Consider the following 12,047-nt stretch of genomic DNA (forward strand, 5'->3'; position numbering starts at 1 on the left):
TCTAGGAAAAACCAAGAAGTGCAAAAACAGGTTACTTTGTTAATAAATTGATTGACTTTTGGAACTAGCCGGTTAGACTCGCATCAACGGACTTGTTACTATTTTCAACGGCAGCCGTCTTCGAAACAAAATGTTCCTAGCCTGGTTGTCCTGGTACCAAATAATAATAATAAAACTAACAATATTTATTAGATATTTGTAGAGGCGCCATCTTCCGATGATCATCTCGTCGTTCAGTAGCTTGTGACTACCTTAAACCCTTTATTTTGTTTCTCTGCGAAGGAGCGTCGGCTCCAAACTGTCTAAGCAACACCTCATAATCAGTGCCAGCTAATACGCAGGCTTCCTTGCTGCGTACGTAGCTCTTTCACAGTTCGACACACACTCCCGTGGTATTATAGATTCGCGTTTTCCTTACACGTTATATGTTTTTGCCATTTTTTTCGTTACTGTTTTTTTTTTTTTTTCGTAGTCATCCTGTTCAGTTGTCGTATCCTTGTTCTTCTAGACGGGTATCTTTTTGCTTTCGTTGAGCTCTTTGAACTCACGAAATACTGTAAATTTACTGCGGGTATCGAAGCAGCACGAACGGCCCATGGCTGCCGTACCCAACCAGCCAAGGCGAGCTTCGGAGTCGCATCGTATCTCGTATGGCGACAAAACGATGGGCAGGAGACCTAATCGAAGGATGTGATGGCCAACAACATGGCAACGGTCATGCGTTGCTACCGCTACTGATGCCTCTGAAGCCAATACACTTGAAACACCGTTGCGGCCGCTCAAACCTCCGACGCTGTCGACCAGCTACGAACGGGCCGTCGGGCTATTGAGACGGACGGACGGACAAGATGATCACTTCGGAGCAGGGATAGCAGCTAGCCATCGTAGTTTGACGAGCTTCCAAGGAAATCGGCTTAAGTTGTTCTGAAGAAGCAACAACATACAGACAGAACGAAGGAGAAGCGAAGTAAAGACAAAAAAAAACACGAATTGGTATTGTCATCGTCCATTAATCGGAAACGTGGAACGAAGGTCCGGGTGGACATTTAGAAAAGGGAGTTACATGACAGAGGTTAGGACGATTCTGGCGAGGAGAGGGGGTGGTATCTGAGAATTATTTTCACACATTTAATGCGAGACACGATCTAAGAAAGAAAAATACACCTGTGACGATGGGTAGTAGGTAACGTCTTGAGAATATCTGCTATATACTATATGTGTAAAAGAAAAATAGTACGGTGACCTCAAGTCGCTTTATGTACTTTAGTATTTACTAAAATGATCGAACCTTTTTGCGCATAATAGCGTTAATTTTCCGTTATAAATGTTTTGTTTTCTTCCTGATCTTTTCTGAACTATGGGCAATTCGATTCAACTACCGAGAAGGGATTGTAATTGAAGATTATTATTTACCGCCATCTGCGTCTGCAAAGCAATGTACTTTCAAACGGCTACGCAAGCTGAAACGCTCTGATTATGAGTTTAGACAATCAGACTATAGTTCAATGCAGAGCCCACACTTCAATTTATCGGCAGCTAATTTTTTTCGCGCCATCCAAACATAAATACGCTGTAGAGCCTAACATAGGATCTTATAAACATAGTAGCTGGAAAACTTGGAAAAAACAGAGTCGGCGCAAATTGCGCAAGTTATGAACATGATTTTATGCTGTATTTGGATTACGCAAACGGTCACTCTGTGAATAACTAGACAATTTAAGTAAAACTAAGTCCAGGTTTGGCTGAAACTCAAGCGAAACCCTGGATTATTCCGCTATCATAATTATTAGTTATTACCAAAATTGTACAGTGATGTTGGAGTTCATAGTAACGTCAATTTACTAGAACTAATTCGTAATCCTGATCCGTCCTGCTCTTCGGACATTTTGGGCCTTATGCTAGGCGGTATCGGCCACCATCGTCGTGACAAAGGATCTTAAGCTATGTTTATGGACAGCGTAGCCGATCGTTGCCTTCTTGGCCGTCAGCAGCGGTCGAATGTTTGAACTCAGACGCCTTCAGCTACTGGACAACGACTTGGGACAGAACAATCTAGCCCTGGCGGGTAGCTCTGATGATGATGATGATGATCCGACCCTGCCGGACCTAAAAAGGATGATAAGACGGTATTTATATGTGCTCGGATATAGTGAATCACAACAAATATACAGCGTGGACTCTGCTTTTTAGAGTTCTTAAACGCTTTCGATTTTTCGCCCCTTTGATTTCGTAAGTCAGTATGCGCTACGATGTGTGCGCGTGTTTGCACTGAGAAGAGATATGTGCAGAGTAGGCCGCTCCAGGAAGCAGCGACGTCTGAGGTGGCGCGGCAGCCACGCTAGAAATAAAAGTAAAAAGTCGCCGGCGGGATCGACCACAACAGCGAACGAACAACGACGACAGGCCCCTGTCATATGGTAACATTTGGATCTGTGCGTTGTGCTATTCGTGTCGTGTGTATATATAAATATGTCCCTGTGTCTGTATACATATATAAATGTAGTTGTTTATATTTATTTATCGTATGTTTTGTCATAATATGTGACTATTCGACTTATTACATATGTGGTATGCCGACTAGTTGTTTTGGTTGAGGCTTGATGCTAGTATTCGTTGGGTACGACGAGAGCTCCCCGAAGAGTAAAACGCCGGAAAGATCTGTCGACGAGACAAAAAACCAGCAATAAATTCAATTAATAAAGTTGTAACGAAGTAAGAACAAGCCACAAAAGCTACAAGTATTTAGGTTAAACTGAAGCTGGTTTGTGGAGTGACGGTATACAATAGTAAAAGTGGTGATGGCCGGACGGGAACCACGTGTGTATATCGTTTGTTTGCTTTTACTAATGCCCGGATCGTGATAGAACAAGTAAGACGAGCATGAAGGGTGGCAGCTTTCCAGGGAACTTTCCAGCTGAAGCACATGACTATAATCGTTGTCAACAACAGGATGTGTAGCTTAGGTCGGTCCGGTGGTTCGGGCTACTTGAACTGTAAACTTAGGCCATGCAGTCGAAGCCCGAGTTACCGGATCGCTTCAGATTAGATGTTCCGACGGCATTGAAGACCGTTGTCTTCAGCTGCACTGGCTACGTTTGTTTCTAGCGTAAGTTGCTTTCGTTCGAGGCAATCTATATTTTAGAATAAGGCATGTTATAATTTGTCATGACACAGATATGAGGATAAAAACATCGAATTCACATGCAACCCTTTTATCGACATTTGTCTAAATATAAAGAAATCCTGTTCATTGGAAACACGCTGGGTACCCATTTTTAGCACGGCTATAACAAAACTGCCTAGAACAGTACAGTACTTCTTCCGAAAATTACCTGGAGCTCTGTCGGGGTAGCGACAGAGCTATCAGTATCGACTGCTACCGTCGTCACTAAAATTGCACGAGGCGGACGAACCAGAGAGGGAAGAAATTAATCTAGGTAGATACAGAAAAAGAACGTTGTGGCCGTGGATATGGTCATAGACATGCAAAAAAAGAAGTGATAACAAAAGCTACATACACTGCAGCCAGCTCGAGTTCGGTAAAAAAAAAAGTCAGAAATGTCTGCTTTCACAAGAAGGACAAGTGTCGGAGTTAAACTACTTGCCTTTTGGTCCTGCCACCTCTGGCTGTTACTGCTGCTGCTGGCGCAGTCGCTGCCGTCACAGAAAAAAAGATCCTGCGGCTGCTGTGATGCGCTTGTTAGGTTATTTCGTCATCTTCGCATGCTGGTTCGCTTGGCTTCTTTCCGTTGCTTCCTGATTTGTTTTTCCTTTCCCTTTTCCCTCTTATTCTGTTCTTTCTTTTTTTTGAATTTATCCTTCCGGGAACTGGCCACGAGCGGGCGCCTCTAGCAAATTCGGCATCAGAGGTAGCCAGGCTGTTTGACGGCTATACGAGCAGAAACGTAAACCAATTTCGAGCAGGGGCCAACATGGATGACACCTAGCATAGAGCAGAATGGTCTTGGACAATGGTCACTTGCACTACGCGGGGCTGTTGATGCCAACGGCAACTGTCATGCCGCGGACCACCGAGAGCTGTTTAGATACCATATTCTATGGTGAATCACGACATTGTTTATCTCATTGAGATTTGCTGCTATCTCTACGATAGTAGCTACATTAAGAGGCATCGCGTGCGAATCTTATTGGTAATTGATTTTTTCCGGCTGTGTATTTTTTGCAGGTTCTGTTCGGCCGAAAACATCATGCACTGACATGTAAACACACGGTTTTGTTCTTATCTTTGTACAAGTAAATGAACGCTGCTAAGCATTGATAAATCTGATTATTTCGTTGTGGTAATTAATGCTAATACTTGCTTAGAAGTTCGGGTATTTCAGGATTGGATGATGAACGAAAAGCTTTATATATCGAGGTATTTTAAAGAAAAATATAAAGTTTCAAAGCTCCAAATATTCATACTAAACAAAAAATACTGAATATGATCGCCCTTTTCGTATGTACCGTAAAATATCTATGGAAGTTTTAAGCCAAGATGCTCGGCGTTACAAGATAATTTCGCTTGCAGACAAACTACTGGGAGTCAAAAAGTTGTGGCAAGTTAGATAATTTAGCAAGTGAACATTTATGCAGGTTTAGACCGTCATAAGCGAATAGGACAAGAAACTGAAAATGGCCTCTGAAATTGCCACTTTGGTGTTATGTAGAGTGACAAAATCAATAGCGTTTAAAATAACCAATGCTATATACTTGTCATGTTTATTACCCTGTCAGGTGTATAGCTCATATAGGGCTATTATTATTATTATAATCGGTTTTTGACCTTCGATTTTTTTCAAAATTATTTTTCAGAGTCTGCGACCATCTGCCCTTTTTTTAGAGGCTCTGTGACGGCCTGAACAGAAGTCGGCCAGCTCAAAAACATCTAAAAAGTAAGTTACCGCCTAACTGTGTACGCTTCTAATGACCGTGCAATTGTGGTTTTCCCTTTAGTCCACGACCGTCTCGACTACCGCGCTCTGACTGTACGATGCTGTTGATAACACAGACGCTGACTGCTGGCATTTCTTTTGGCGAAACTGATGAACCAGCGCGTTGTCTACGACACTGGCCGTTCACTTTCGATCTTTGATCTAGCTGGGGTTCTGGCCCTGGACTGATCTGGGGCGGTAAGTCGCCTTGAAACCTGAGAACCTGTTATGTATTCTGAGCTGGCAGGGGTGGAAGATGAGGGGAAAAGGAGGTAGGGCGAGGAAGGAAGGGTCGGCGCACTCGTTTGTCGGAAACCTAAACGTCGTCGGAGCGACCATTCGGATGGGATCGTGCATGGCGTTGCCCAAGCTGTCTCCTCCTCTACTCGTCTCTCTCGTTCTCTCGCGATATTCGCACGTTTAAAGTGAACTACGAGCCAACACTGGCGCAGAACGTACAGCTCCGCTCGGAGATCACAGCTACCCAAACGATCAGGCGAGAGTGCGCTACAAGATGTGGAAGTAGTGGATCAGTCCCAGACTGAGTCTGAACGAAAGTTCGGCTTACCCAGGAAGTAACCTCTCACGAACATCTTCTGCTTCGTTCTAAACTGATCAACTGCTGGTACGGGCCGCACATTCTAGAGCTAGCTTGTCGCCTTGATTAGTGGGCGGCTCGATTAACAAACAACAACGCTCTTTATGGAGCACAACAAGAGCTGGAGTTGGCCGTGTGTGATCCGGAGAAAAAATACAGCATCAGAAAACAGCACAAAGGGATGAGGACACACAGGACAAACGCTAGCCATCGATGCACAAAGCTGAGACCATGTTAACGACGTAAACCTGGAGACAATGTGCGTCGCATAGAAATTAAAATGTCGTCTACGCAAATAAAGCAGATAGATGATCGTCGAAAGGCCAATATAGGCCCATCTGTTAACAGAGTCTAACTTTACTCTCAGGCTCTCTAATAACTAAAGAGATTTATGCGCAAGCCGGCGTGCAAGCTTCCGTTGCATAAATAGACTATTGAAACCGCTTCTGCATACCCTTAATGACGCATGTATGATCTAAGAGGATCTATTATCTAGAAACCTACATCTGTGTACAGACATAGCCAATATGTGGTAACTGCATTATAACTGTGCAACATTTATTCCATGTTGTCACTACTTGCTTACTGGATAGCTTGACGATAAGCATTTAAAAGATAGTATGTGGTTATAGTAGACCGTAGCAACTGAGTAAAGTTAGAAGCCATGCGTTACGTCGGTGGTGTAAACAAAAACAAGTAAAATCCTCGGATGAAGATCTTCGCACACGGCGTCATCAAGCGCCGATACAATAAATCTTAAGTAAAACGTAGGCGTAACCTTAAGTTGTCAGCTAGGTTTTCAGAAGGTTTACTTCTCTAAAAATTTTAATTTAACTTTCGTTAGTGCTCAAATATCTGCGAAATTCAAGCTAACGCGTAAACGTCTCTGCATGGAATCAGCCCTGTTTGTCTAATTTTGCCTTTTGTCCGTCACGCATAAGATGTTCCCTGTACAATCGAAGCCATCACGCCGTCGCTTAGCTGCGCCACGCCTTCCTCCGTCCTTCAACAGGTGATTTAAGGCTAAAGTCCTACAAGACCGTCATTTTACCTGACCGTCGCACGCCATTTCTCGTCTGGTTATGCGCGATAATTTTCCCCTTAGTGGGAAATAGTTTGTCAACGTTTGCGATCAACGTACACACATAAACATATCACGCTTTAACAGCAGCCACGCCCAGAACATTTTACGACCGTTTAAACACTCTAGTCAACTATAGAGCAGGCTGTTCATCCAGACGGAGTAACTTCTGTGTTAACGACGGAACAGACATGTCTGCACGGGGGAGCAACAGCGAACGGGGTGAGAGGCTCGAGTTTCTAAAGCGAGCGTATATCGCGCCTCGTGCTCTTTTGCCGTAAGCGCATCTGGAAGTCGGCGCATCGTTCGGAAGAACACACTTCAAAGGTCCGGAGAGAACTAGCGGAGGGGAAAGCGGCAGCGATACTTTGAGCGCGGTGTGAGTGGAGCTCGAGGCGGTCGACTTTCTTAAGAGCTTAACGGATGCCGGCTCGCGCCCAAAGGACCTTCTTGGATATTTGGATCTGCTGACATCGATACGGTAGAACGCCGTAACTTTCGTCTACAGGTTGTCGTACATATTCGAGATGTGACGCTTCAGTTCATCATCGGATCAATGACACTTTCTAGAAATGGAATGAATGCCTGTCTAGCGAAGTGCTCTAGTCCGACCAGAAGTGAACATCCTATCAAAAGCCCATGAACAGTAAGCCGGTATGGCCAACGTAGATCTGCTCGAGATATCGATGAAAGATATCATCCTTGTCCTGCAGAGGTCATTGAGACATATAGCACCTTTTAAGGTTGCCGGTAGCAGTTCTAGTAGGCCCTTCAAGCGCAACTGGTGATCTAAACAACTCCGAAACTTGAGTAGCGTTCAGTGTCTATATATACATATATATATATATATATATATATATATATACATGTATATATATATATATATATATATATATATATACATATATATATATATATATATATATATATATATATATATATATATACATGTACATGTGTCCCGACAATAACAAATCATAATCACTCTTCTAAAATAAACTACCTCAAAGAGCGAATAGGGTTTAAGAACGTCGGCGCATTTGTCTTTTACTAAAAATACATTGAATAAAAGCAAAATGGTATATATTTTTTTGCAAAGCAATCGCATTTTCAGTTTGTATTTGCAGTTCCACTTGACAATTGTTCGCTTATGGCATGGTGCTATGGGTTCACCATGATTGTAAGCTAGCAAAGAGTGATTCCGACCGTATTCACTCATTAGAAATTGACTGACTGTCTGTCTGTCTGATCGTACGGGACAACAGGCCCGGTCGTAACTAAGAGCTTGTAGACATTGTCATTGCTGAAACATGTTTAGCACTCTGAATACTACGGCTATCTCTCATTGAATCCCTATCTTTTTCTCTTTGAATTGTTGATGAATGGTCGTGATTGCTGGTTCTATCTAATGGACACGTATCTACACGCGCACTGTTCAGTATCCGCCCCTTCGGCACACGGCGTTTGCCTGGTCTTCTTTCCACTGCTCCGACGTTTTGATTTGTTCTCTCTCTGACTGACGCAAATACTCAAGCCCGGAGACACACACAAACACACAGATGTGTCTACCTATAGACGCTTGAAGATAGTCAACCGACACCTTTACATTGAGACAGTTCACCCCGTCTGCAGGTCCGCTTTAGTGCCTACACAAACCCTCAATTTTTGATAAAACCGCTGAATTTGCTCAGCCTAGTTACCAATGTCTCCCAGCGTCTGACAGCCGTCGGTTGTCACGTGTTTTTACCTAGTGTTTGTGCTGCCTTTTTACGGAAAACAAGCCTGCCCGAGCAAGTGTTTACGCGCGTTTATCTATCAATAAATAGGAGTCCCGTACTCTCGTGGACCGCTAAAGAACTGTTAGTAAAGAGGACTATCATCGTTTAGAGTGTACGTCTCCTATGCGCGTGTGTGTCTGCGAGTGGGCCGTTGGCAAATGTATCGTACTAACGCGGAGCATAACAGTTTTTGCTGTCATCACCCGGATATCTCACCGTTGAAGCTGCCCGAAACGACCAATGACGCCCAATTGCCGGTTAGTGGACGGTAGGTAAGTGAACGACACAAATTGCCCACGAAAATGATATGACTGTCCACCTCCTACTCACCCCTACCAGCCTACACAATTGAACGGCAATGTTCTGGAGCTCTCAATGGATAAAAAGAAGGATACTGGCGCACGGACTGAGATGCAATACGGTGAGTGACAGAAAGCGCGCACTAGTCAAGCCGCTTCAGCGAATCAAGCTTCGAACGATACGCCGTCATCGTAACGCTGAACCGAAGCGAAAGGAACGTTATTTGAACGAAGAGAGCGCACCGAAAGAAACTATTATCACTGGCGTCACATCTAAACGTCTGCATAACGGGTTGCACGTTTGTACGAACGCTACAAACGGTGTCACTTCATACGCTTCAGGTATCGAGCTACAAGCCATTATCTTGATAGCAGGGCTTCGTCCGTGCAAATCGCACGAAAGGTTCAACTCTAGCAAAATTTCGCTCTCTGTTGCACTGTTGTCATATCTTGAATAGGTACACGTCCATCTAAAATTGTTCTAATGGATCCTTTTCGCTTCATTCAAATGCTTCGACATCTTGCGAAGTGGAATGGCTATAGATGAAACGTGATAAAATTCTGTCTTGTAGAAATGGCCGAAAGATGTTGTAGCAGTGCTCGGTCACGCTGAACGCAACGACAGTAAAGTTAGCTTCAGCGTTCAGGTAGGAATTTTGTCAACGAACCTCACCTTGCGTCCTTCGACACATGGCACCTGGCAAGACAGGTAAAAAAAAAAAATACTACTAGGCTTTTTAGCTCGAAGTTACAAGGTTGAGCAAGACAAACTAGAATTTTTCTGAACTAGCTGCTTTACGTAAAGCGTTATCGCCACCGTCCGATAACTTTGGGGCCAATGAAACCCATCCTGCCTGATACCAACCTAATATTCCGAAGCGGATTTGTACAATATTATAGAATGAAGCGGAACTAAATTTCTCTTCACACTTTTGAATTGCTTTCTTTAACAAAAATGAGGTGTCAATGATTGTATGAAGGTCCAATAGCGCAATGCTTAACATCCATTCATCCTATCAATATTTCTCATGCTTCGCCTATAAAAACGTTTATTACTTATTTCATCGTTAAATCTATCGGAGCGACGTAAGGCCCACGTACTGCGAGATATATCTCGGAGAACCAGTGTTATAGATATCTTATTATAACGATTTGTAGGAAACTGAATAATAATAACACGAGCTCGTGTTATCAGCAAAAATTGTCGTTGACAATCAACGCCTCTAGACAAACTATCTATCATTTGTTCGTCGTTGTTAGTAGTCGATCGTGGTCCTATCGATATAGTACTTCTCTCCAGCTGGTTCGAGCCTCAGCGCCTTCAACAGATCTGTCCCTCGGGAGTCATGAATAAGACGGTTCGTTGTGGTGTTCGATCGATCCGCGCTTTATACCGATTATGTTCGACGTTACTTTCTAACTGATGATTGATCCGGTTTCGTTTACTAGAGGACAGCGGAGATAGGAACCCTCTTCCTGTACCCATGCCAAATGCATCAAGGACTCCCGTTCTGAATGTATTTAATGATAACGTCTATGTAGATTTAAGCGACAGGCACCGTGTCGCGCCGACCGCTTCTAGAAGAACAACCCGCACAAGCGTACAGCCATCAATGGAGTCACGTATCGTAATGAAGCACATTAGGTCACTTTTCAATAAAGAAAACGAGCAAGTTGTTTTGTGTATCGAACAGAGAGAAATTTAAAAACAGTGATGTGTACGGTATGTAAACCTACATGTGATTCTACCACAAGTTAATATGCACCCACACAAAAATGGGCCGATAGGCTGACATTGTTAAGATGTGGGCTGTGTTTCAGACCGGGTGCTGCATGCTGACATTTCTATTTCGATCTTTATAACTGAGTCAGATACCCTCGAAAGATTTTTCCAGTAGTTTATTGTATCTCCAAATGGGCGGTATTTTACTGCACGTCATAGAAAAAAAAAATAAAGAATACTAGTAGGATAGATAAATCATATTCAATCATATCAAATTGATTTTTTTTATTTGTACTCACTTGTAGAACGGGTGATATTGATGCTTTGCGAATGGCTGTGGCTAGCATCATAAGGTCGTTCTGAATAGGTCAGACGCTCTAATCTGGATACAATTTTTTTTAAATATCTTTTCCAATCGTGATAAGTTATAATCTTGAATGTACCGCTGATACTGGAGGGACTCATATTTAGAGACCGTGTAACGACTGTGCTAAGCGCTCATATCTTATGACTTTCGTCGTCGTGCCCGAAAAGATACACACTTTACAATCGGAAGCTGTGGAGCACTCTCCAGGCTGAGAGTCGGGCACGAAATATCTCTTCTTGATGTTGTTGCCCCCTACATGTTAATCCACTGGCCTTAAGACCTAGTGAAATGTTTCTCCTGCAATCTAACAATAGCTAACTTGTGTTTTTTTTCTAGGAACTCTCTTAGGAGGATTGGACACGATACTCCTACAAGCCATCGTTTTAACATCTACTATTTCATATAATCGCCACTGGGATTACAAAGGCATACGATGATAGGCACAGCATCGTATTGTCCCATTCGCCTCCATGACCAAGCACTGGTAACTTGTTTGTTTATGAAAATGTTTTGGGTCAAAGAAAAAGGTCTGGGTTCGCCACCCAGACCGCAGAAGCGAATTTATTTTGACAAAACATCTTTTATGTAGTATTTATACGTTTAGAACATACTGGTAGATATACTGTCCAGGATACATTGGATTGTGAAGCATATTATTGTTTGCTGGCCACGGAATGCTTCAAATGAATTTGTGTGCCTGGACGAGTAATCAAGAAATAGGAATAAAATATTATACTGAAAAAAGGAAATGAAGACAGGTAGTCAGACATGACATTATCATGCAAAGCATAGCACTACCATTACTGTACTATATACCGTGTGCATCTTAAATGGGCCGTTTTGGCGTGTACAACCGATGGTCGCATCGCAAAAATTAGAAAGACTATAAGTCTTTCGTCGTCGGAGGTGTCGGCTATACATTTTTTTATAATATAAGATATACAAGTAAATTCGCACACACAGACGCAGGCAGGCAGGCTAATAAAGCCATTTGTCAAGATTAAATCGTCTAACATTGCAGAGATTGTCAAGTGGGAACGTTGCCGCGAGTCTCAAAGGGGAATTCAGCATTCCGGTTGAAACTTCGGACACTTTCCTGAGAATACAGATCAACTGATAATAACACATGCGTAAACAGGGTTCCGGTATAACGCCGGCTGTGGCAGCCCTTGACATCTGGCATTTTAGACCTTGTTCACAAAAACACGTGCATTAATAAGACTAGTATTAGCTACAAAAGATGCCTGGTTCAGTGATTTCATAGCAG

General features: G+C 43.0%; 1 long non-coding RNA gene across 1 annotated transcript; it reads right to left on the reverse strand.

Annotated features, from left to right (window-relative positions):
* Nucleotides 1-229: 229 nt before the first annotated feature.
* LOC147751859 (uncharacterized) lies at nt 230-10,935 on the reverse strand. The gene is made up of 3 exons (XR_015315744.1): nt 10,713-10,935; nt 1,798-2,106; nt 230-924 (listed from the first exon to the last, which is right to left on the reverse strand). It is a non-coding gene; the product is annotated as an uncharacterized LOC147751859 (long non-coding RNA).
* Nucleotides 10,936-12,047: the final 1,112 nt, after the last annotated feature.

Source organism: Varroa jacobsoni, unplaced genomic scaffold, assembly GCF_002532875.2.
Source record: "Varroa jacobsoni isolate VJ856 unplaced genomic scaffold, vjacob_1.0 contig02316, whole genome shotgun sequence".
NCBI classification, from domain to species: domain Eukaryota; kingdom Metazoa; phylum Arthropoda; class Arachnida; order Mesostigmata; family Varroidae; genus Varroa; species Varroa jacobsoni.